General features: G+C 44.8%; 1 non-coding gene and 1 pseudogene across 1 annotated transcript; one reads left to right on the top strand and one right to left on the bottom strand.

Annotated features, from left to right (window-relative positions):
• The first annotated feature begins 5155 nt into the window (after positions 1–5155).
• LOC127056901 (zinc finger protein 3-like) overlaps positions 5156–25228 on the top strand; it is an 89919-nt pseudogene continuing 69846 nt past the window's right edge.
• Positions 17932–18004, bottom strand: TRNAK-UUU (transfer RNA lysine (anticodon UUU)). Its single transcript has one exon. It is a non-coding gene; the product is annotated as a tRNA-Lys (tRNA).

A 25228-nucleotide genomic window follows, 5' to 3' on the forward strand; every position in this document is an offset into this window, starting at 1 on the left:
AAATGAAGAGATAAGGTTCATGCCAACCCCACAATGCCACCTCTACTCTGCCCTGTTTCAGCATCACCCCAATATGCCAGTGACACACACACATACTGCCACATGTCCTCCCCTGCTGCAGAACATTTTGGGAACAGAGCACAGGAGCCATATCGCACAGTTTCAAATAGCTCCTGTTTGCTCAAGGGAACTTCTTTGAGATGGGATGACCATATCTGCATGGAGTATTCGAGATGTGGGCGTACCATGAGTTTATATTGAAGCAATAGGAGATTTTCTGTTTTATTATCTATCCCTTTCTTAATGATTCCCAACATTCTGTTCACTTTTTTTCACTGCTGCTGCACATTGAGTGGATGTTTGCAGAGAACTATCCACAGTGACTCCAAGGTCTCTCTGTTGAGTGGAAACAGCTAATTTAGACCCCATCATTCTGTATATATAGTTGCGATTATGTTTTCCAATGGGCTGCAGTATGTGTTATGCTGACATCTAGTACTGCTGAGATCCTGAATTCAGTGATATCCCTGCCCTTCCTGTTCCCTTTCTCCACCGAACTCCACCAGCCCATGCTTCCTGTTCCCAGCTTCCCCAGGACTCTCTCTTTGTCTCTGTCTCTGGACCTTTCTGTCAGCAAGAAGCAGTGCCAGGGAGACTTGCCCTCTCTCTGGAGTCTTTGATTTCTGGGACATGGATTTACCTTCTCTGTGTTTTAGGAGACTCTTTGAAATTGAGTGTCTGTGATATTAACCACAGTGCAACCTGGACTGTTGAACAGCTCTGTCCCCTCAGTTCTCAAGCTGGGGTGCCTTTTCCACTGCTCTACTCTGAGAGCAGCCACTCCTGGGCAGTTCATACACAGCCTCCAGCATGTAACTCACTCCCAGCTACACAGTTTTGACTGCTGCTAGTCAGTGACTCACAAATTACAGTAACTCACAGGAGAACCCCAGAAAATTCTCTGCTCCCTGACTTTCACCAGAAATGTGCATCTTTCCCTGTCCAGCACACTCCTGAACAACGCAAGCTCATATGAAGTCTGTCATTTCATCAGTGGAAAATGACATGCTCCAGCCTTGTTATCCCAAATGGAGTTTCCAAAACACTTTAATACAAACACACTGGTTAGATAAAGAATAAAACAAGATTGTTAACTATAAAAAAAAATGTTAAGATACAGATAATAAGGCATAAAGCTCAGAATTGTTTACAAAAGAAATGCAAGATAAAACACAAACTAATGTCTAAGTTAACAAGCTGAAACGGATTCAAGGCAAATGTTTTTCTCACCCTGTGCTGAAACAGGCTGGTTTTCCTTTCAGACAGGACTCGGCCTAACCCACCCCTGCCGCCAGTGTTCAGTTCTTCAGCAGTTGTCATGAGCAGAGGGAGAAGGCAGAGAGAGAGAGTCTCAAGCATTTTCCTCACCTGTTTTTAGAATTCAGTCCTTTGTACTAGAAACCACTTCAGTTCTCATCTCAGTCACGGAGACAGGCTGTCTGTTGGAGATGTGAGAATTGTGCGGGAAAGTCCACAGAAAGCGTTTTGGAGCTTTGGTCAAGCTAGTAGGCCTAAAGTATTAGCTGAGCTTGTTTCTCTGTGTAAAGGGCAGAGAAAGGCAAAGTGGAATGGAAAGTCCCCAAAATTGGGGAACAATGGCTTAGTGTGCCGAAGGGGCCTAAGTAGGTGAAATGGAAAGTCCCCAAACACACTGATTTGCAATAACCGAGATTGTGAAACATAACCAAAGTGGAAGTGTTAGAAAAGTCAAACTACAAACTAGAGTAAGAATAACAATAAGAGGATAGGCCGAATATGGAAAAATGATTGTTCAGCTTGTTTTTGACCTGCATCATATTTTGCAATATATTCCAAATAAGGTAATTAATGTGCAACCTATATGTTTGTGATTTTAAGCTTTAAAAGGCTTGTGTGATTTTTAGCTCAGTGGGACAGCATTTCAATAGCTGTCCACCCCTGCATGCTTGTAACCAAGAAAAGAGCCTCAGGCTGAGCTGATTCAAAATCAGTCGTGTGGTCATTTTCCACAACAGCTTCAAGAGGTCCCTGTGATGGAATGTAAATGTCTTCTTCACACCTTCCTCCTGCAGGAGAATGGCTTTTTGACCAGCTGTTTGCCTTGCGGTCTCTGAGGAAATGGTCTGTGGGTGTTGGCCAGAACTGTAACGTTTTCAGTAATATCATACTGTAGAATCTCATAACTTTACATACAGTGTTACTACACATTTTAACAGGAGGATAATATTCCGTAGGTTATAGGTTTTCAAATGATACCTCACAAGCCATACTGGGTACAAAATTGATCATAATTTTCTAGAAGAGCGAACACAGTGGTACAGATTGACACAGTGTCTGTGTTTGTGTTCCCATCAGCTTTGTGGGAATTTCAATCCCTCTAAGCATAGTGTTCGGCATCTTCATGGACCTGGAAATTCACTGGTTTCCAAGTGTGACACTGTATGGAATTGTGAGACACTTTGGTATTAATAATAAAATAATAAAATCTGATAAAATTGCAATGAATTGAGCTAGATATGCCATGAAAGGTGTCAGTGAAAATGTTATGATTTTCCAAGTATGATCATTTTGTTTCTATGTTTCGATCACCTTTGTATTGTGAGTTATAGATATGTAGGGTATATCTGTATTTCCAGACTTGGGCAGTGTTTCTGGGTGACACCTCCAGACATACTGGCATCAACACTGCCTAGCCTGTTTGATGGCCCATTGAGGGTCATCAGCTGTACAATGAGCCCATGAAAAGGACTAAGGGGATACACCTATTGAGTCAGTAAGACATTCCCGGGTAAGCCTGTGTAATGAGAACTCCAAGGCTTTTCCATGCCATGTGCTGTGAATCTTGTGTTTGTGACACAGGAAGAACAAGTCACATAGCAAAAGGAATATAAAGCACAGCTGCATCATCTCCGTTTTGTCATCAATCCTCCTTCCTACCTCTGGAGCAACTTCTCTACAAACTGAACCCTGGAACAAAGGACTGAATGACCCATCCAAGCTGTGGATGTGTTCCCGACAGACTTTCACACCGGCAACGCACTAATACTGCTAAAAACCTGATCTATCCATTTTGGAATGTATCTGACTGCTTTCCCATTTAACTTCATTCTATCTTATTTCGTTTAAATCTTTAGTTTAGATGCTAAAGGATTGGCTGGGAGTGTGGTATTTTGGGTAAGATCCAAACCTATACTGACCTGGTAACGTGGCTGACCTTTGGGGTCAGAAGATCATTTTGTTTATGTGAGCAGTTTTTAAATAACCTCTCACTGTGCTGGATCTAGGTGCTGACTGGGAGTCAGAGAACTGGAATGCAATGAAGGGGACTGTGTGATTTCTTTTTTCAGCTTCTCGATAGCCTGTGTGGGTGATCTCTTTTTCAGCCTGCCCCGATCTTGGCATTTTCAGTGAGAACTGCCTCTGGCCCACCAGGTCACACTAAGCACTGAAGTTAAATAAACAGAATTTTTTTTATGACAAAGTATTATGAAATCAACTGAACTCCTTTGTTTTCTTTCATCTCAGCAAGATTTCCTCTTACCCAGCCTGATATGATCTCCCAGCTGGAACAAGGAGAAGAGCCATAGGTCCCAGACCTCCAGGGCTCTGAGGAAAGAGAGATCCTGAGAGCTCCCCGCACAGGTGAGAAAACATTAAATCAACTCAGAATCTGTAAGTGCCTGAAGGAAACATCTGGTATGCCCAGCAAAGCCCTTGGGAGGTCTCTCAGTTCATTATTGTGCCTAGCAGGGGTTGTATCCTCAGGGTAAATATAGCTCATAGCTTCCTGTAGATCCTAGGAGACACCAGGTATTAGCTTCTTCCCTTCCCCCTGCGTATTTGGATAGGATGTGAAGGCTGAATTCATCCCCCTCCTCTGTCCTATTTAGGGGAAAAGTTTGGGGGAGTTCAGTTCCTGATTTTTATTTGACCTGTCTTCAGCGCCTGTTTTGGTTTGGTCTTCCCCTTTCCATCCCTGTTTTGAGGTTTTTGTCTCTATCGCAGCAGGTGATGCAATGACATGTGAGAAAGAGGAGCAGAATTATCAGCAGGGAAATGTTGAGCAAGTGGATAAACACAGAGCATTATCTCAAAGTTCGAAAAGAAATGTGTCCAGGAGTAATGAGGAGGGAAACTCTTTTGAGATTCAGCACAGACCAGAAAGAGAGCAAGGAAACCAGGCAGGGGAGAAATTGGGTAAATGTATTTCCTCTCGGGAAACTCAGAAGGTCCTCATGGAAACCACAACACAACAGGAAATCCTTAGGCAAAAGAGAAAAAATACATGCACTAAGTGTGAGAAAAACTTCATTCACAGATCAAGCCTTTCTGTTCATCTGAGTATCCACACAGGGGAGAGGCCCTACGAATGCCGTGAGTGTGGGAAGATCTTCAATAGCAGCTCAGACCTTTCTAAACATCGGAGAATCCACACAGTGGACAGGCCCTATGAATGCAGTGATTGTGGGAAAACCTTCACTCACAGATCAACTCTTTCTGTGCATCAGAAAATCCACACAGATGAGAGGCCAAATGAATGCCGTGAGTGTAGGAAAAGCTTCACTCACAGATCAGCCCTTTCTAGACATCAGAGGATCCACACAGGTGAAACACCCTATGAATGCAGTGAGTGTGGGAAAACCTTCAATAACAGCTCAAACCTGATTACCCATCAAAGAATTCACAGAAGGGAAAGGCCGTATAAATGTTGTGAGTGTGGGAAAACCTTTACTTGCAGATCAGGCCTTTCTCTTCATCATAGAATCCACACAGATGAGAGGCCCTATGAATGCCGTGAGTGTGGGGAAAGCTTTATTACTAGCTCAGCCCTTTCTAGACATCAGAGGATCCACACAGGGGACAGGCCCTATGTATGCAGTGAGTGTGGGAAAACCTTCAATCACAGCTCAAACCTTATTACCCATCAAAGAATTCACATAAGGAGAGGCCATATAAATGCTGTGAGTGTGGAAAATGCTTCACTCACAGATCAGCCCTCTTAGAGCATCAGAGAATCCACACAGGGGAGAGGCCCTATGAATGCAGTGAGTGTGGGAAAAGCTTCACTGATGGTTCAGCCCTTTCTAGACATCAGAGGATCCACACAGGTGAAAGACCCTATGAATGCAGTGAGTGTGGGAAAACCTTCAATCGCAGCTGAAACCTTATTACCCATCAAAGAATTCACACAGGGGAGAGGCCGTATACATGCTGTGAGTGTGGAAAATGCTTCATTAAGAGTTCGGCCCTTTCTGAGCATCAGAGAATCCACACAGGGGAGAGGCCCTACGAATGCTGTGAGTGTGGGAAAACCTTCTCTTGGCTCTCAGCCCATGTTAGCCAAAGGAGAATCTGCCACGGAGATCAACATTGTAACAATCTCTAGGGCTATCAAGACTTTCTTTTCTTTAACACTGTTCCTGATTCCCACCCACATAGTAACTTTTAAAGCTCTTTGGACTGTTTGCAGCACCATTATTCCTCAGCTTGTCCAGATGAGTGGCCCATTTTTGCCTTTTGCAGTTCGCCCTCTTTTGAGATGGACCTATTTGTCCTTTCTATTGTCCCACAAGTAATTTGAGTGTGCCCTTCCTATGAGGAACCAGGGAACGTCACATTTGTACCATTCCTCCTATTGTAAAGTTATTGTCAGTCACCAGTGATACAGATTGTATCATTGCCAGTTGTTCTCACGTTGCTCTGGGTTGTGCTGAAGAGCAATTATATTGGGAATTTTTCAAATTAGATGTAAATAAAGAGGAGCAGGGGTAGGAAAAAAGTGTCATTTCAGCTTTCGTGACACTGGAAGGAGATGGGGTGACTCAAAGATTCCCTCCTTCTCCTTCACTGCAGAACTGTTACCTTTTGCCTGGGCCATGCAGAGTTTATGTTCATCACATTCTATCCATCCACTTCTCAAAGTGTCATGTGATGAAGCATTCTCTGTTGTCTGTGTTTGCAGATGATGTTTTTACTACTTTAATCCTATATCAGAATCTCTGTGACTGGAGATGAGTGTCAAAAGTCCTGGGAGGGGAATTCAAATGGATTCCAAATAGAGTGTGATAATTTAGAGTTTAAATCCCAGCTTCCATCTATTGTAAAGCCACTTCTGGGAAGATGGCTGTTTTTCCCTTATTATGGGGATGCTAGAATAGTAAAAAATTTGTAAATAACATAAACGACTATGGACAGAGGGATGAGGGAAGCAGGTTTGAATGGATCAGAGGACAATGTGGTGGGAGAATCTCTTGTCCCGGTTCTGAATAATCAGATGTAACCTGCTCCAGAATTTCACTTGACACATTCTTTGTAATGTATTTTCTCTCTGTGATGTGAGTTTCTATCTTTCCTGAAGGCTGTGCTTGGTCACCCAATTGGATATTAGTTCATTTTGATAGGATGTAGCTGAGATTTATTGAAGAATTTGATACAATGACCCTTTGCTAAGTCCGCATTTATGATTTCAGCTTTGCTTTTTCCCCATCCCTCCATGATGAGATGGAGAAAGTTGAAGTGCAGTTCTATCAAAAGGAGTGAACTCTCTCTTTTACTGGACAGGCTAACAAGGAAACAGCAGTGATTTAAAATCTCCACTCAGAAATGGTGAACAACAGCACAACCCCAACTAACTGAAGGAAGTGCATATGATCACAGTGTATTTCAGTTGTTTAAGGCAATATTGTCTCCGATGATCTGGGAAGAGAATTCCATGGTAAGTGATTTTGAACTAGGCAAAATGCTCATGTGTTTGGTTCCCAAAGCGTTTGTAACCCAGGCCCTACAGAAGATCTCTCCTAGCTAATCCTATGGTATGGGAAATGCAGCCGTTCATGACACAGATGTTGAGGAAATAGAAGTGGAGTTCTTGTCGAATTTATCCTTTGTAGGTTCTAAAGATGTGTATAAAATAAAACCAGTGTTGAAAATGTAATATCTTCAGAAAAATGCCCATTTTTTAATAGAATCTCCAGCTGTGGTAACTAACGAAGATTCTGATCCAGGCCTGTATCCAGTCCCTTTCCTGGACCTGTGCCACTGAATTAAAGAAAAACTAGGTATGTTTCAGGAAGCCATTCCTCATTAACACTGCTGAGATTTTACGTGGTTTTGTAAAGGATTCTACTTCAGAGAAGTGTAAATTTCCCCTATCCAAGACCAAGGATTTGGAAAGAGCTGAGGTTGAAAGAGTCCACACTCAGTTCTTGGTTTCCACCTCAGTAAAGGAAGCTATGGTGACCCAAGGAAAATTGTTTGTACAACTCCACTTCCTACTTCAGTGTCCCTGATTACACTTCCAAAGTATGCCAGGGTTAGACTGAGAAGAGTCATCCTTCACTGTTTGGATGCAAAGAGAGAGTGCTTCATAGGACATTCCTTCCCTGTGGATCCCAAACTGGCTGCCTGGCTGGGTAACAAGGACTTTCAGGCTGTAGAAATGATGGTAACCAATGAGGCAACGAATTTGTCAGCCTCCAATTTCAGACTTCCGGATACTCGCATGTTGAGTCCTGATACTATGGCTTTGTGTCTGACGCTGTGGCTACACAATTAAGCTGATGTTGGCACAGCTGCACCAATGTAGCTGCGCTGCTGTAGCACTGCTATTACAGATGCTCTAAGCCAATGGGAGAGATTTCTCCCATCGGACTGGATTAGTCCAGCCCCCGCAAGCAGCGGTGGCTTTTTTGGCAGGAGAAGCTCTCCCGCTCATGTAGCACTATCTATACAGGGGGTTAGGGCTGTGTAACTACGTTGCTCAGGTGTGTGGATTTTTCACACCCCTAAGTAATATAGTTATCCCAATAAATGTCTGTAGTGAAGATCAGAGAGGTTTCTCTTGTGCTTTATGCATTTACATTACTTCTCTACCTCCTCCTACTTTGAAAGATTAGAAAGTGTGAAAAGAGAGGTATTTTCCTCCATGATGCAAAGATTCCGACTTAGAAGACCCCTTCTACCAACACGTATGGCAGAAGATCCTGAGATATATGAACTCACAGAAGTGGTTGGGTCCTACATTGGGACAAACCACAATAAGAACCAGGGTTCAGTTGTTGGCAATGGGGATTAAAAGAAAAGTAACATATGACAACAATTTGTGATCTTTGAATATGTTGTTGTTACCAATTAAAATGAAATTATAGGTGAAGTTATTGGTTAAAGAGTAAGAGACTGTGTGATAATCTGAATTATTTTGGAAAACTGAAAGTTGTCTTGTTTTTGTTAGTCATACAGGAAATGATGGCTAATCTTGAAAAGTTAATTTGATTTAATTTACTCTGGTTCCTCAACTGTTGCTACAGCTCTAGTACCCATCAATCCAAAGACTGAGAGAAATGGAGAGTTCCAACCATTGTCCTTTTAGTATCTTATTGTTCCTCTCTCTGTTTTTTGTGCTGGCCTTTCTCTTCTATCATTTTCTGCCTTTGTTTAGTTGATAACAGTTGGTATCCATCACTCACATTTGCTTGTTTAAATCTCTATCCGTTAAATAATTTTTTTGCTTGTTCAATAACTGTACTCAAGTGCTGCGTGAGATACTAGTTTTACTGTGGACCCTTGCTACTGTATCTTGGGATACTTCAGTAAGAGAGGATCTGGGATTTCACCAAATATCTGGTGGACACACTGAAGGAACTCAGGGGTTAGGGTGGCCGCTGTAACTCAGAGGAGGGTCCTTGAGTTCCAGCAGGCTGGTGAGTTTGGTCACTAACATCCAGCTGCCAAATGCAAAACTCCCTCTTCCTTGTGGCAGGTGGCAACAAGGAGACTCACAGTCCTCAGTACCCTGAGAAAGGTCACAGTGTGTCTCTATGTTGATCCACCTGTCAAATTCACACAGGGAAAGCTCCCAATAGCACAAAAGTCTGCCCTATGAAATCATGGAACATGTGCACTTCGCTCTGTGAAAGCATGTAAAGAATCCAAGCGCTGCAGGACAGGGTTTGGGTCCAGAGTGACCTAGACAAATTGGAGGATTGGGCCAAAAGAAATCTGAGGAAGTTCAACAAGGAGAAGTGCAGAGTCCTGCACTTAGAACGGAAGAATCCTATGCACTGCCACAGGCTGGGGACTGACTGAGTGAGGGGGGATTTGATAGCAGCCTTCCACTACCTGAAAGAGCAGGATTGTGGACTCTCTCCTAGCCACTTTTGTTGGGCTGGGCAGTCAGCCTGGAAGCCTTTCTAGAAGAGAATTGGGAACTGAGTTAGAAAAACCAATGTGGAAACCAGAACCTCAGGTTTAGACTCATTTGTTTATAATATTAAATCTTCAATTCTAGTATCACGGTCAATACAATTGCTTCTGCCTGATAGTTGCCCAAAGGGAAACTTAACTTCTCTGCAAAGGGAGTGGAGAGAAAACACTTTTCAGAGGCAAAGAGAGACAAGGCGAGTGAGGGTAAGAGCTTGTAGAGGACCAACCTCTGTTGGTGAAAGAGACAAGCTTTGGAGCTAACTCAGCACCCTGCTTCAGTTTTGTGTAGCCTGAAAGATCGTCTCTTTCCTAAACAGCAGTTAGAACATAAGAACAGCCATACTGAGTCAGACCAGTTCATCTAGCCCACTGTCCAATCTTCTGAAAATCTCCAATGTCAGGCGCCCCCCAGAGGACCCATGGGACCAACATGGATACAACAACACTGCAACCAAGGTTAAAAGTCAATGCACGTGGGAGAAGCATCTTGTGTTTCATTCCTTACGTGCTAGTCCCATTGTGTTGCCATCTCCTTTTCTTTCTTTCTGTTAAAAGCTTTGGTGTTTTGCACAGAAACATTATTTCCCCAGCAGAGACCCAGGAGTGGTGGCTGCATTCCGGTACCAAACAGTCACTAGAAGGGGGCAGACAAAGGCCTTTAGGACGAGACATCCCTCACTATCAAAAAATCATCTCGCTCCTGCAGGTGACTGGCAGCCTGAATTTGTTCCTTATCCTCCCAGAGTCTGGGGGGCTGGAATCAGAACTACCCAGCCCCTCCATATGTAGCAGGAACAAACATAAACCTTGTCTTTAAAACAAGCTGTTCCCTTCCTTCTCAGGGAAGATTTTTCAATGAGTGAAGTTGAGTGTCAGTTCCCTTCTCCTGGGGTGGGGCCAGCTCCTAATGAGCTCTGATTTCATCTTTGCCCGCTTTCAGTCACTCTGGGATCCAAACTCTGCTCCCTGCCGTCAGACAACTTCCAGCCCATCCACCCTGCTCATTAATTCCATGGTCATATATCACCCCCTTTGCCAGCACACAGAGCCTGCAGGAAAGTTACTCATACTAGATGCATTGGTGCTATAGTGTTGTGCATAGGTGCTGTCCAAACAGTTGATATGGGTTTGAGTCCCAGCCAGTGCAATAATGGCTTTTTCTCTCCTGTCTCCTCGTCTGGAAGTGGTTTAATTTCAGTCACATTGTGTTACAATCACATCCATAGTATGAGACAATAAGTGTGTCAAAGTCAAGCAGGTCATACACGATGGAGGCACACAAGGGGCTGGAATGTTTTCATCTGAGAAAGACAGAACACTTGGAAACCTGCATCTCCCATCCCCTGGCCTTCCGTGTTATGATTCCAGCTGTGTGAGCTGTTTGTATGATGTTCCGGCATGATGGGGAAATAAAGTATTGAGTCAGTTTTTGCTCCTGCAGATTCCTTTGCAGTTACAATTATAATGACATGAACAAAAGGGAGGCAAAATAAAAATAATCCCCAAATTGCAATACAGGTGGGGAAAGAGAAGATCACGGTTAAGCCAAATACATCAAAATAAAAATACTAAAAGGGAAAAGGGGAAGAGATCAGGTCTGTGGAGATCCCCTTGATATTTGAACTCACATTGTTAGAATCAAAGTTCAGACTTGACACTGGAAAACCTGCAACTACCTGTCTCTCTGAACACCTGTGATGAACAAAATCGAGTTGGGACACCGGTTCTGCTTCAATCATGTATTGTCTCTCTGTTCTCTCTTTCTTCTCCCCGCAATTCCTCGTATCCAATGTCTCTGCCTTTCTCCTCTTGTTCCCTCTCCCCCTGCCCTTTCCCAGTGGCAGCGACTCACAGGGCTTCTCCCCTGGTAGCTGGTGCTCATTATCAATCAAATAAATCAAAACACTTTCACCAGCAAGTGGATTTAGCCCAGGATCCTCAGAGTCAGCAGCTGTTATACCCCCACTGAGCTCTCTGGTCAGGTGTCCTAGCACTGGAAGCCTCCTGTATAGATTCTAAAATAGCGTTTTTGCAGCAGGGGGCTGAAATATTGGACTGGACATTGTAGATCCACCGTTATTTTATTGAATTGCTTCAAAACAGCAAGTATAGAAAGTCTCCTAAGTGTCAGGCTCTCTGCCATGGAAACAGCTGCCCCTGCTCTCCAGGAGTCTGTGTGTTCCACCCAGCAACGTACAAACCTGCTCCGAGCTGAAGGGGGGTCAGACAGTGATGGTAACGCAAATCTTCAGACAATTAACCCAAGTCCCTTCCTTTCTTAAACCCAGGACGTGCCAGTCACTTGTTAGCCATGGCATTACCTTCATCTTCAAATACCTCTCAGGACATTTCACAGAGAGAGTGGAACCCCGCCTCATGGCTCCCTGTTGAGGCATTGTACCATACCTGCCCCTGGACACTGTGTGGTTTTATACTTCTAGAGCTTTTTCTCTTCAAACCCCCTTATCCTAATCTCTGGGCCACTGCCACATTTCAGAGTTTAGAATTTACTCTCATCACCCTCGTATAGCACTTTCCATGTGAATGAGACAAAGCAATGGGGGAAGCTCTGTGGCTAATGAAAACCGGTGTGTTGGGTGAGGCCTGAACTCATAACCCCAGCAGTGCACCTCCCTCACTAACCAGTTGTAACCCTGTAGGTGCTTTATACACAAGCCTGGGAAGTAAGAAGTTACCTGTGTCTGTGATTAACAAAGTTGGTGGCTAGTTGAAAGGCTGATGGTTCAAACCCAGGTGAAGATCGAGGTGTTTGGCGTTTTTGTGAAGAGAATCCAGTACATTTTAACAGGCAGGAAAATGCCTAAATTCTGGCCTAGCCTCATTGGGCAAGCATAAGAAGCAATTTCATCAGATGTGTTGGTGGTATAGGGGTGAGCATAACTGCATTTTGAGCAGTTGACCTAGGTTCAATTCCCAGCCACCACACTGAAGTGCTGTTTTCTCAGCTGGAAACTAGTTTAATTTCCATCACGTTGTATCAGTTTATCAATGTAATGAGAGAATCAATGTCCTGCAGGTCATTAAACACCCAGTGAAGGAAGAAAGGGGCAGGACTATACAGTGAGCAGGTGGAGTCACCCTGGTATTACAGTGTTTGGGTTTTTTTTTCTTTACTTCTCTCTCCCTTTTAGACTCAGAGCATTTAAGGTTAGAAGGGACCAGTGTGATCATCTAGTCTGACCTGCTGCACCTTGCGGGCCAAAAGAGCCCACTCACCCACTCCTGTAATAGACCTGAGAGGGGAGGCAGCTCTGTGCTCTGCCCCTACTCCAGGCAGCACATGGAGGCCCTCTGCCCCCCTCCCACAATGGGTGTGCAGAGATGTTCCAGCAGCACGAAGGTGGCTCCCCGCACACTCTGCCTCTGTCCCTCCGTGCCGCTTCCAGAAGTGTCTGGCATTTCCCAGCATCCCCTGGGGTGGGGGGAATGTCTCCATGTGCTGCCTCTGCCCCAAGAACCAACTCCACAGCTCCCATTGGCCAGGAACTGCAGCCAATGGGAGCTCTGGGGGCCGCACCTGCAGGTAGCGGCACATGGAGACTCACTGTCCCCGCTGATCTGAGAGCTGCTGTCACAGGGTTGTGTGTACTGGTCACTTCGGGAATTGCAGTGCCCGAGGTAAGCACCACCCCCTCCTGCACCTCAATCCCAAGCAGAAAGCCCGCACCCCGCACCCAAATTTCCTCCCAGAGCTTTGCTTGTCTTCCTTTCACCCAGAACGATCCTTCCTCTCCTGGGTTGCAAGTAGCCATCCTTGGGAAGCCACGAGGCAGGCACAGGATCCTACCTCCCAGCAGCCAACTGCACATCCCCAGACTTTGCAGAATGAATGGTGGTGCTCTACTAACCCCACTTAGCCGCACTGAGGGGCTTAGCTTCTGCCCTGCCTTCCTCAGCTCGACTTTCCTCTTTTGCCCCATTCTTGCCTCACTTCCTCCTTTGGCAAGTCACACAATGGAGGCCAGCAGGAAGAGCTGGTCTCCACCAGCCAACCTCCCAGGGCAGAGAAGACCAAGCCACAAGGCTCCAAAAGGTGACTGACCCAGATGCTCTAGCTTTCCTCTGCTGATGACAAGGCTCTTTCTCAGCTCATTTCCCCAGCCTCTGTCCTGCAGGGGTTGGGTTTATCACAGGTACATGCCAGTGCTAGCAGTAGGAACTTTGCTAGACAGCCAGAGAAGCTGGGAAAACTAAGCAATTTTATTTCTGGTTGGCTTTGAACCAGGGACCTTTTGCATGTTAGGCAAATGTGAGAACCACTACACTACAGAAACTCTGTCAGAGGACTCTGCCCCTCCCTTCATAAGAGTATAAGAATGGCTATACTGGGTCAGACCAAAGGTCCATCCGGCCCAGTGTACTCTCTGCCAACAGTGGCCAATGCCAGGTGCCCCAGAGGGCGTGAACCTAACAGGCAATGATCAAGTGATCTCTCTCCTGCCATCCATCTCCATCCTCTGACAAGCAGAGGCTAGGGACACCATTCCTTACCCATCCTGGCTAATAGCTGTCCGTTACAGCTATTCCCCTATTCCATTTTGTTTCCCCAGACTCCATTTTGTTTTCTGTTCTCCTGTGGCCGCCCTTCCCTGGCTGTTAAGTTGTTTACCAGGGCCACTGCCCTTCTCAAAGGGAAGGCCCCTTAAGTTGTTTAACAAGAGCCATTGCCCTTCTCAAAGGGATGGCCACTTGTGCTGCATGCTAAGTGGGACCACTGCCCTTTTCAAAGGGTTAGTCCTGTTATCACCTCGTTGAACCTGGGCTTGGTGTAGGGTAGGCAATGTCCAGAGCTGCAAGGCCTATTGTGGTTTTAAGATCCTGGGCATGAGTCATAGTCTCATGTGCTCTTGAGTCACCTATTGCACAGGACTATGTCCAGGCATGTCTCTGGGCTTACCTTCAGTTTTTCCCCTGTGCCCCCTCCCCTGTGACAGAGGGAGCCTATCAGGATTACTGGTGGGAAACTGCCCAAGTTTGCCTTTAAAACCATACATTTTTGAAACACACCTCAGAAAGGTTCCTGCATTGCTGCCTGGTCTGATCAGCCAGGGGTTCTGGGGGGTCCTTTCTCCGCTCTCGTTTTATTTTTGAGCATACCCCCGTTTTTTGAACGCCTCCCCCCCACGAAGAACGAATTGCTACCTGAGAGATCTCCTGATTATTGAGACTGTACCGAACCCTCCTTGCCTCTTCTGCCTTTGCTGCTGCCTTGGGGACTGGTAAGAATCCCTCTGTAAAACTTTCTATACTTTTATTTTATTATTTTAGCTGCTGGCTCTGTTTCCCCAGCACACAGACTCAAGCTAAACCTTGGTCTGTGTCTTAAAACCTCTCTTAAACTACAGGGCTCTTTGCCACTGCTAAGCTCTGCTCCTGTGGGCTTTGCCTTGGGGCTCTCTGCTTTCAGCTGTATCCACCGCTGTAGACACCATCCCTTGGCTTCCTTGGGAGCTGGGTCCTGGATACATACCACTCTGCCCTCTGTAACCTCCCCATAGCATAAGGTGCACCATAGGTCTTGTTTTTTTTTAATTTAATAAGTCATAGTTTGTTAAGATTGTAGAGCTTGTAAGTTTCTGTGATATTTGTTGTGTTGCCTAATTGTTGGTTAAGATAAGTTTAGAAAATCATTGCCTGGTTGTATTCTGTAGCTGCTTGTCATTTTATATAAGTTTGATTAAGTTAGTGGATAGATAAGGTTTTTACTATTTGAATTTGTCTTCCCACTGCCCCAATCCCCCCCCCCGAGCTCCCCAGTCACTCATTGCAGTCTCTCTGCTGTTTAAACTTGCAGCCTGTCTGCTCTCTGTGTCTTCCTGAGTTTAAATCTCCCTCTGTAGCGCCTCTATCTTTGGTTTCTGCTCCACCACGTGCTCCTCTTCCCCCATCCCCTAACCTCATTCCTCTACCACTGCTTCTCTCTCTCTCTCTCTCTCTCTCTTTTAATCCCTTCCCCCACGTGTTCACCCCGCTCCTACTGCTGCCAAACCTCAATTGTATTACTGAAGTCTAGCATAAAACCCCATTGGTTACCCTTTTTCTCTCTCACACACCTCACATTTTATATTTACACCACTGTGACACATTTTTACCTAGAGTTGTTGGTTATTTAACACATTTTACCCATAACTGTTAGTTGGTTATATGCTGCTGTGACACACCCTTTACCTAGAAATTGTTAGTTACCTGTTACATTTATACTTCAGTGTTAGTTGGTTACCAACTGTATTGTACCCCACTGTATTGTACCCCACTATTGAAACCCCCTATACCATACTAAAAGAACTCCCTCCCCAATTGCCTACCTTAACAAACCGCATACCCCTCACTATTAAATTTTCCCTGTTTTTTCATTTTCTTAATAAAGTTTATTTTGCACCCCACCTGTGTGGTAATTGCTCCCCAAGATCCCATATACCTGCAGGCAGGGACAATAGCCATTCATGACTTAACCTCCATTAATTTATCTAGTTCTCTTTTAAACCTTCTTATAGTCCTAGCCTTCAAAGCCACCTCAGGCAAGGAGTTCAACATGTTGACCGTGCACTGTGTGAAGAAGAACTTCCTTTTATTTGTTTAAAACCTGCTGTGCATTAATTTCATTTGGTGGCCCCTAGTTCTTATATTATGGGAACAAGTAAATAATTTTTCCTTATTCACTTTCTTCTCATCCTTCATGATTTTATATACCTTTATCATATCCCCCCTTAGTCTCCTCTTTTCAAAAATGAAAAGTCCTAGTCTCTTTAATCTCGCCTCATATGGGACCCATTCCAAACCCTAATCATTTTAGTTGCCCTTCTCTGAACCTTTTCTAGTGCCAGTATATCTTTTTTGAAATGTGGAGACCACATCTATACACAGTATTCAAGATGTGGGTGTACCATGGATTTATATAAGGGCAAAAATTCTCTGTCTTATTCTCTATCCCTTTTTAAATGATTCCTAACATCCTGTTTGCTTTTTTGACTGCTGCTGAACACTGCATGGTCGTCTTCAGAGAACTATCCACGACGACTCCAAGATATCTTTCCTGATTAACTGTAACTAAATTAGCCCCCATCATATTGTATGTATAGTTGGGGTTATTTTTCCAAATGTGCATTACTTTACATTTATCCACATTACATCTCATTTGCCATTTTTTTGCTCAATCACTTAGTTTTGTGAGGTCCCTTTGAAAATCTTTCACAGTCTGCGTTGGTCTTAACTATCTTGAGCAGTTTAGTATCATCTGCAAACTTTGCCACCTCACTGTTTACCACTTTCTCCAGATCATTTATGACTAAGTTGAATAGGATTGGTTCTAGGACTCACCATTGGGGAACGCCACTAGTCACCCCTCTCCATTCTGAACACACCGATGGCCGAACCTGGAGAAAGTGATGGCAGCCCTTTGATGGGTCAGCTGGCAGAGCAAAGGACTGGAGCTGGAACTCAGGAAGTCATCCTTATGTTGTCCTTCTGACTCCAGCTTGAAGGAGAGCTCCTTTTTCTTCCCCTTGCTGAGAAAGAGCAGGAGAAGAAAGAAAGATCAGGTGAGTCAACACTTGCTTGGGAGCCACCCACTGAAAATGTAAAAACAAAAAAGTAAAGCCATAAAAGACTTCAAAGCCCACCAGGCCCAACCTCTCTTCTAATATGGCAGAAAAGCCACACGTCTCCTGTCTAGGTAGGGATATCCTATTGCCCCACAAGAAGTGGAAGGCCATCATGTTCAGCCTCAGCAGTACTCATGGAGCAGGGGGAAATACATGGCTGAGGAAATTCCCTGTAGCCGAAAGATAGGTCTTGAGCATCACAGCTTTGTAGGTAATTACAAGGTCTACTTACGCCACCGGCTGAGCCATTCCTCACAGGCCAGCAACTCCTTCTCCCAGTTTGCGTTCCTCACCATGTACCCAACTAAATGCTAGAAGGCCCAGCTCAGCAACCTGCCCACTCTTGCAGCCCTCCTCTTCCACACTGACTGATAGGGAGGAGTATTAAGCCTCCCTCCCTTAGGCCTTTCAGCATTTCTGGGGAACACCAACACCGCCCAAGTGACTTTGGGCCAGTTGGTCAACCAATAGGGCTGCCTCCTAGGCCAGGCTGCAGCCCAGCTTCAGGAATCAGAGGAAATGGAGCTCCCATCCCTACCTACAGGACTCCAAGCACGACCAGCCTTCTGGATCAAACATCCCCTCTTGTGCTCAAGTCACAACAGCTAGCAGGCAAAAGGCAGGCTTTCATATCATTTGAGAGAGCAAGACAGAGGCTTGGAAGACCCAGCAGGATTAGGTCGCACAGGAATTGTCCTCAGATCCTACTGAGACTTCAATTCAGATTGCAGGATTCAAAGTCCTGAGGGCTGCTCTTACACCATGGGACCAATAGGGAACCCCCAGATCTCTGCTGAGTTCTGGTGTGGATGACCCTGCGGGTGCAGCCCTGCATTTGCTCACCAAGTTGCCATGTAACAGTTTGCTGCAATTCCCAGAGACCTTTCTTAATCCAGACTGAGAGGCCAGTGGCCATGTGAGGAAACTGCCCCTTCCATCCTAGGCAGTACATGGCCCTTTCTAGGAAAGACCAAGTCTTGGAGGAGAAATGACTGTTCTGAAATAACATGCTGAGGAGATGCCTTTTTCAGTTGTTGGAGGAGTACCATATGGGGAAATGCTCCCTTTTCACTTAACCAGGGATTTGAACTCTGGACCGTCAGATTAAAAGTCTGATGCTCTACCAACTGAGCTAGCCAGGCTCATAGGAAGAAAAAGGGCAAGTTTGATGCAGAAGGGAAACTAGTCAAGAAAAAGAGGGCAGAAAATTTACTACTCTTGCTTCTTTAGCAGCCCTATGCCCATCTTGCTTCTCCATGTGGCACCCAGAGACATTCTTCTTTTTTAGTTAAATATCAGATCCAGGAGAAAACACAGATATACAAAGGAAAATAAAATTGACCTGTCTCATGCAGTGCTACATTGACTTCTATTCAGACTGAGCCTAAGGGAGGGCCTTGCTTTGGGATCAAACATGCCCTCTTGTGCGAGTCACAACAGCTAGCAGGCAAGAGACAGGCTACCATGTCATTGGAGAGAGCAAGAGGAAGCTTTGGAAATCCCAGAATAATTAGCTGGCAATGAAAGGACCCCACAATTCTACAGGAGCTTGAACTTTGATTTCACGATTCACAGCTCTGAATACTAGCCCTTACACCATGGGACCAGCAGGGGACGTATCAAGAGAGTTTGACTTCTGGCATGAAAGACTCTGTGGGGACAATTTTTTCAGTTAGGAAATACCTAGTGGGAACATGCCTTTCTGGCCAGCCCTACATTTGCTCAAAAAATCAGCACACAGCACTTTGTTGCAGGCCCAGAGGCCTTTCTTCCTCCAGACTGTAATGCCAGTGGACAGGTGAGGAAGTAGCACTTTCAGTCCCAAGCAGTAAAGAGCCCTTCCTAGGAAAGGCCAAGTTCTGAAAAGAAAAAACTGAAGTCAAAGAGAGTCCTCAAGAGATGCCTTCTGAAAATCTTGGGGAATTGTCTTTCTATCTGACCAGGGACTTGAACCCTGGACCCTCAGATTAAAAGTCTGAGGTTCTACCAACTGAGCAAATTTGATGCTGAAGAAAAACTGGTCAGAAAATGAGGGCAGAAAACAATACAGAAAACCTGATGCTTTCACTCTCTTAGCAGTCCTAGCCCCAGCCTGCTCCTCCACCCGGCCCCCTGAGGCCTTATTCTTTTTTTAGTTAAATAGCAAATCCAGGAGAAAACACAGTTATACAAAGCAAAACGAAATCACAAACAGAAATGTCATTGGAAATACAAAAATTAAAAAGGAAAACGCAATTCCCATCAATTTATCATGTCTGGGACATTCCTGTATCGAGAGCACCTGCTAAGGGCCCTGTGTGCTTACGAGAAACCTGGAGAAACTCATACCACAGCCTGAACATGAAACTCAACTACTCCCAGGTGCTGCAGTAAAACCCTTTCCCTGCTATGACGTTGCACTCCATATGATTTTATTAAAATATTCTAATGAGTGTGAATATAATGTAACTGGAATATGCTTTATGCATGTAAGGTAGCATTACAAAGTTTATAATCGACTGTGTGTGTTCATCGTATGTGTATGAACCGATCATTCTTGTATCTGAAACTAGAAATATGAACAATAACTCTGAGGTCTTGTTGTAATGATGCAAAGTGTGGGCCACTAATAGTGGTTTGGACTCTTGATGGCTCCCATTAACCAGGACAATTGACTGTAGATGGCTCTGTCCTGCACCATCTGTGAGTCAGGCCAGGAAGAATGAAGACTTGGGGTCTCACAGGACATGTGAGCATGTCACCTGGTACAGGAATCCATCTTAAACCTTGGGCTTTTCCCCAGGAGAGAGATAAAAGATTCCTGCCTTGTACCAAAGTTATATAAGGGGATAGAACAGAAGAAAGGTGGCTGCAGTCATAAGAAATCCCCTAGCTACCACCTGAGCTGGAACAAGGATTATGCCAGGTGAAAAGATTGGGCCCAGACTAGAAATAAGCCTAGTCTGCAAAAGAAGCTTATTGGAAGATCTCTGAGGGTGAGATTTTATCTGTATTGAGTTTCATATTGTATTAGGTTTAGACTTGCATGTTTTTGATATATTTTGCTCTATGGAGAATACAAACTCTATAGAGAAGGAAAAGTTAATGCCTTAGAAGATTCTGTGTGTGTGTGTGTTAGATGGATGCGAAGGTGTCTAGAAAACCCTGTCCTGTAGTCTCTTTTCTCTGATTTCCTTTAGAAAATTTGAAGCAGGGAGCAAAAACCATTGTCTTCTGAGAGGTTTGAACTCAAAGCCTTCAGCTTATGAAACTGAGACACTACCAGCAGTGCTAAGAAGACTTGGAAAAGATTTAGACTCAATGCATGTAGAATCCTTCTGCAGCCGTGACTGAGCCAGGGGTGCACTGGAAGAAGCAGGGGGATATGGTGCCCAGACACCTTTCCTGGCAGCTAATAGATCAATTTTCCCTGACAGTGAACAATCTACTGGAATTCATAGCAGCAGAGGGTGGATATTTCCAAGCTGAGCATCAGCTTCCACATTTCAGAACTTATTCTCCTTTTCCTAGTAGGGTACTTTCCATGTGAATTGGGCAAAACAAGTTGGGGAAGCTACAGGGGTAATAGAAACCAGTATTCAATGTAAGGCTCGAAATCTTAAGCCCAGCAGTAGCCCGTTTTGCACTAACCAGTAGCACCACTGCAGTTGCTTCCTAGGCAAAGCTGGGAAGCAGGCAATTATCAGTCTCTGTGGTTCACACCTTTGCCTGGTAATTGAAAGGCTGCTGGTTCATACCTAACTAAAGATGCGACTTTTCAGCCATGAGACTCCAGGATATTTTAACAGGAAGAAAATCTCCTCATTTCTGGTTTAGCCCCATTTGACCCCTTCTGCCTGTCTTCTCCCCCACACCACCTCTTTCCTTCCCCATTGGGGCCATACAGAGAGGAGCCCCAGTCACTGAGAAGTTCCCTTTTCTCCTTCACAGAGGGCTTTAACGCCCCTTGTCTCACTCAGGCTCACAACCACCCAGAGTTCAAGAACTGTCCCTGTTCCCATTGGACAGATGAGGGGAGCCTGAGGTCCAGAGAAGGGAAGTGACTTACCCAAGGGCCTACAAAGCAAAGCGGTGGCAGAGCCAGAAAGAAAAGCCACCAGTTCCGACTCCTGTTCTAATGGACAACAAACCCCCTAGAGGCAGGGATAGAGCCCAGGAATCGAGATGGTGGGGAAATGTCATTCAAACTGTTTCTGTCAGAAAATCCCATTCAGACTAAACCAGTTTGTTTCTCGAAATCATAACAAGTGGGATAAAAGTTCTTTGCTAAAATATTTTGTTGCAAAACAAAAGCATCTCCTGTCTGTCACAGTGTGTTAAATTGTCTTGTCGCACACAAGAGGAGACACTTAGATCTCAAACATTAGATAAGATGCTTCAGTCTGAGCTAAGTCATTGCTGCTCTTATCAATTTCAAAATAAAAGCATACAAATCAAATAGACTATTTCAGCTATTCTATTATGTGTTAATCTGCTCTGAGTAAACGTGAAAGAACACCTCATACTATGCCCTACTCCGAGTGACACTCTCAAATGGATCCCCATCCTCCACCCACTGTGAGGTAGGTAGGAGCAGATCATTATTATCTCTACTTGAAAAAGGGAGAAGGTAAGGCTGAAAAAGGAGAATGGACTTGTCTTATGTCACACAGCAAGTAAGTGGCAGAGTTGGGAATTGGACCCAAGAACCCTGATTTTCAAACTAACCATCGGAACTTGAATTTCAGACATTGAATGACCTGAATAAAGTGCTCTCAGATGAGCTCCAGACCAACAACAGTGCACAGGAATTATTCAGCAAGTATTTGAGAACTGCAATGAACTGCTCAGAATCATGAACTGCTCAGAGACAATTAATGTAGAGAAGCAGCAAAATTTGTCCAACATAGAACTGGTTCTGACTTATTTCCTTGATCTTAAAAGAGAACAACAAGGACCTGAGTCTCCTCCCTGCCAATCAGGGTAGAGACTGAGGAGGGAAGGCTGAGGGTTCTCACCAGAGAGCACAAGGGATGGGCCAGGTCACCAGTGAGGATCACTGTCAGAGCACTATTTCAGCCCCACAGTTTTGGATGGATCACCCACAGTGGGAGCTGCAGAGCACTCCCCTGCAACACACACACACACACACACACACACACACACACACACTGGTGTTGGGAGGGGAACAGGAGAAAGGACAAAAGAAGCAAGAGACAAAGAGAAAGGAGGGAGGGATGGATGGAGGGAAAGGTGAAACAAAAAGGACAAACCCTAATGTCCCCAGTGATTCGAAGGGACAAAATCCCAGGCATGGAATAAAATTCTGCCTCCTTAAGCTCGTGTTTTCAATGCCTAGAATTCAACTCTCACCAGATGGATCAGACTGAACAGGTTTCAGACCTCCAGGAGGCTCTGGCCTTCTAAACAAGGATGGCTGTTTTCTAGTAAAATCACTACAAGGGAAGGAGAAAATTCGAAAGAGGTTCCTCCTGGCACTCACATCCGTGAACCCGAATACTCTGTCAGTCCTCAAAGAGACATGGAGAAGGAGACTTGCTGAAGCAAAGCCACAGGGGTCTCTGAGGTTTCCCTGGCCCCTCGCCTCTGTCCTGCCTGGCTGATGTCACCACCTCCCCACCACCTTTGACCAATAGTCTGAGGTGCTGAAAAAGGCCTTTGTGATGTCACTGCCACACCCCTCCCTTGCTGTGTTAATGTCCTGCCCCTGGCCAGGCTCTTTGCAGGTTTAAGCTACTCCCTGTGGATCACCACACTCAAGGAGCGTTCGTTCTAGGAAGCAAGCCGGCTAGACAGGAAAATATCAGATGCTGCTGCCAATGCTACACTCAGTTTTTCAGAAATTAGTCGACTTTATGGCGAGAAGAGACCATTAGAGCTTCTAATCTGACCCCCTTCATATCGCAGGCCTCCTGTATGACAAAAGAGCTACTTTGGGGGCAAACACATTCCAGAAAGGCATCTAGTCTTCATTAAATGACATCAGGAGATCGCAAATCCACCACTTTCCTTGGTAGCCTGTTCCTGTGGTGAATCATCCTCGCTGTTGAACATTTGTGCCTTAGTTGTAATATGAATTTGTCTCTTTTTACCTTCCAGCCATTGGGTCTTGTTATGCCTTTCTCTGCTCAATTAAAAAGCCCTCTAACACCCAATACTTTCTCTCCATTAAGGCCCTTCAACACTTCAGTGAAGTCACCTTTCAATCTTCTTTTGATAAGTTAAACAGACTGAGCTCTTTCAATAGCTTACTAGAAGGCATTTTTCTCCAGCCCTCAGAACATTTTGTGGCTTTTTGCTGCCCCAGCTCCAATTTCACATCACCTTTTTCAACCAAGGACACCAAAACTGGAGGCAGCATTCCAATATCAGTCTCACTGATACCATGTCACCTCCTGTGACATTAATGACTTAATCTGTAACTGTATAGATCACCATTGCGACCACTGTTCTATATTTGCAGCCAATATTGTAGAAAAGTTGCCATGTAAGGGGTCTGTGAAGAGGTTATGATTGGCTGATTATAATGCTGCTATCTCTAGATGTGTATCATTTTTGTAGTTGACATTATGAATATTGGTTCTATGCTGTCAATATTTCAAACTCGTGCTCTGCTTCTGGGGAACACTCAAGACAAATTGGTGTCAGTTCTGCCTAGCCTGCTTGATGGCCCACTAAGGACCATCAGTTATACAATCGACCCATTGAGAGAAGCCAGATACACCTTGTGACTCAGCAAGGTATGCAGGGACCTGCCTGTGGACAGAACTCAAAGGTTTTTCTATGCCACGTGCTGGATAGAGTGTCCTTGGGACAAAGAAAGCAAAGACCACGTGGCAAGAGACTATAAAAGGCTGATGCCTCATCTCCATCTTGTCTTCAGTCCTGCTTCATACCTCTGGAGGGACTTTGCTACAAACAAGCTTCAGCTCTGTACAAAGGACTGAATGCCCCATCCCAGTTGTGGATGGACTCCAGAGACTTGATTTGAACCTGCAGTTTATTCCATAGCTGCTACAAGCCTGAACGAAGAGCTTTCCCATTACTTCATGTGAAGGATTAAAAATCTATTTGCTGTTTATGTAGCAACCTTCTGCATGGATTGTGCCAGCTCTTTTCCAGACTCAAAGTCCAGAGTATGGTCAAGGACCAGAGGCCTAGCAAATAGTGATAAGCTAAGAGAAAGCTGGGGTAAACAGAAAGCCTTGCTTGCTAAGATAGGCCTGGTCAGCAAATTGCCAGGTGTTGGAGCTAAGAACTAAAGAATTGTGTCTTATTCAGAGATGGAGATTGAACAAAGAATCCCTGTTCCTATTGTGTTTGTTTCTTCTGTAGGGAGACGTTCTTCCCAGAGATCCAGTCTTGAGTTTATGAAAAGTTGTCACATGTCAGTATAAGATATGTCATCCTTCCACGTCCCTTCCCAGGGACCAATGCCTGCCTTTAGACTCACAGAAAATCTTTATTGCCATATACTTTCACTGTTTCTTTGCTTTAACCCCTAGGAATGTACCTGTTGGACAATCAAAGGAGTTGCTCCATTCCTATGGACCCCAAAACAGAATTCAACATAGATATTTTATACTAACAACATTTTATCAAAGTATTAATGAAATGTTAACTTGCTAACTTGAGACCATGCGTGGAGACATTATGTAATCTGTTAACTATTGGCTAATGTGCTTATCTTGTCTTGCTGCAAAACCTATCCCGGGGTGTGGAACTGCCTACCCCGTCACTTTCCCCTGCTTGTGAAAAATCTATGTATTCCATTGCAATTAATTAATTAACAATGTCTCTGAGCCTAATAAGCAAGGTGACACTCCGCCAGCACTGTGTGTCATAAGCTCCTATTTTTGACCTCTACATGGTGTAGATTTGTGTCTTTCTCGGACACCTGCTGAATAAAGGGAAGATTCAGGATCCAGCCAGGCTGAATGTGTGTCCTCTCCTCACAGCTTGGTGATGTTTTGAGGAAATGGAGAAGACTGCCTTTGCCTAGCTGTACATTGCTTGCAAAAGAAACAGGTCTTTTTGGTGACAAGTGTTGAAAGGAGGCACTAGACAAATGTGGAGACAGGAAAAATGTCCCCCAACTGAACTGGCATCTGTGGATGCTGAAGTCACAACACAGAACACTAAACACTATTTGAGAACGGCTGGGGTCAGAAGAGTCTCTAACAAGGCCTCTTCCCCCCAGCAGGGGCCTCTCTGTGCACAGAACTCCTGGTAGCGTGATGGCTGCAGGCAGTGGAGAACTCTATTTTGGCATCTCTTTGCCTGTTTTGTGGTCAGCATCTGCAGTGGCTGTTAAAACGTCTCTAGATAGTGATCTTTGGGAAGAGCTGGCTGAAGAGCCTTCCTAC

This window comes from Gopherus flavomarginatus, chromosome 8, assembly GCF_025201925.1.
Source record: "Gopherus flavomarginatus isolate rGopFla2 chromosome 8, rGopFla2.mat.asm, whole genome shotgun sequence".
In the NCBI taxonomy this organism is placed as follows: Eukaryota; Metazoa; Chordata; order Testudines; family Testudinidae; genus Gopherus; species Gopherus flavomarginatus.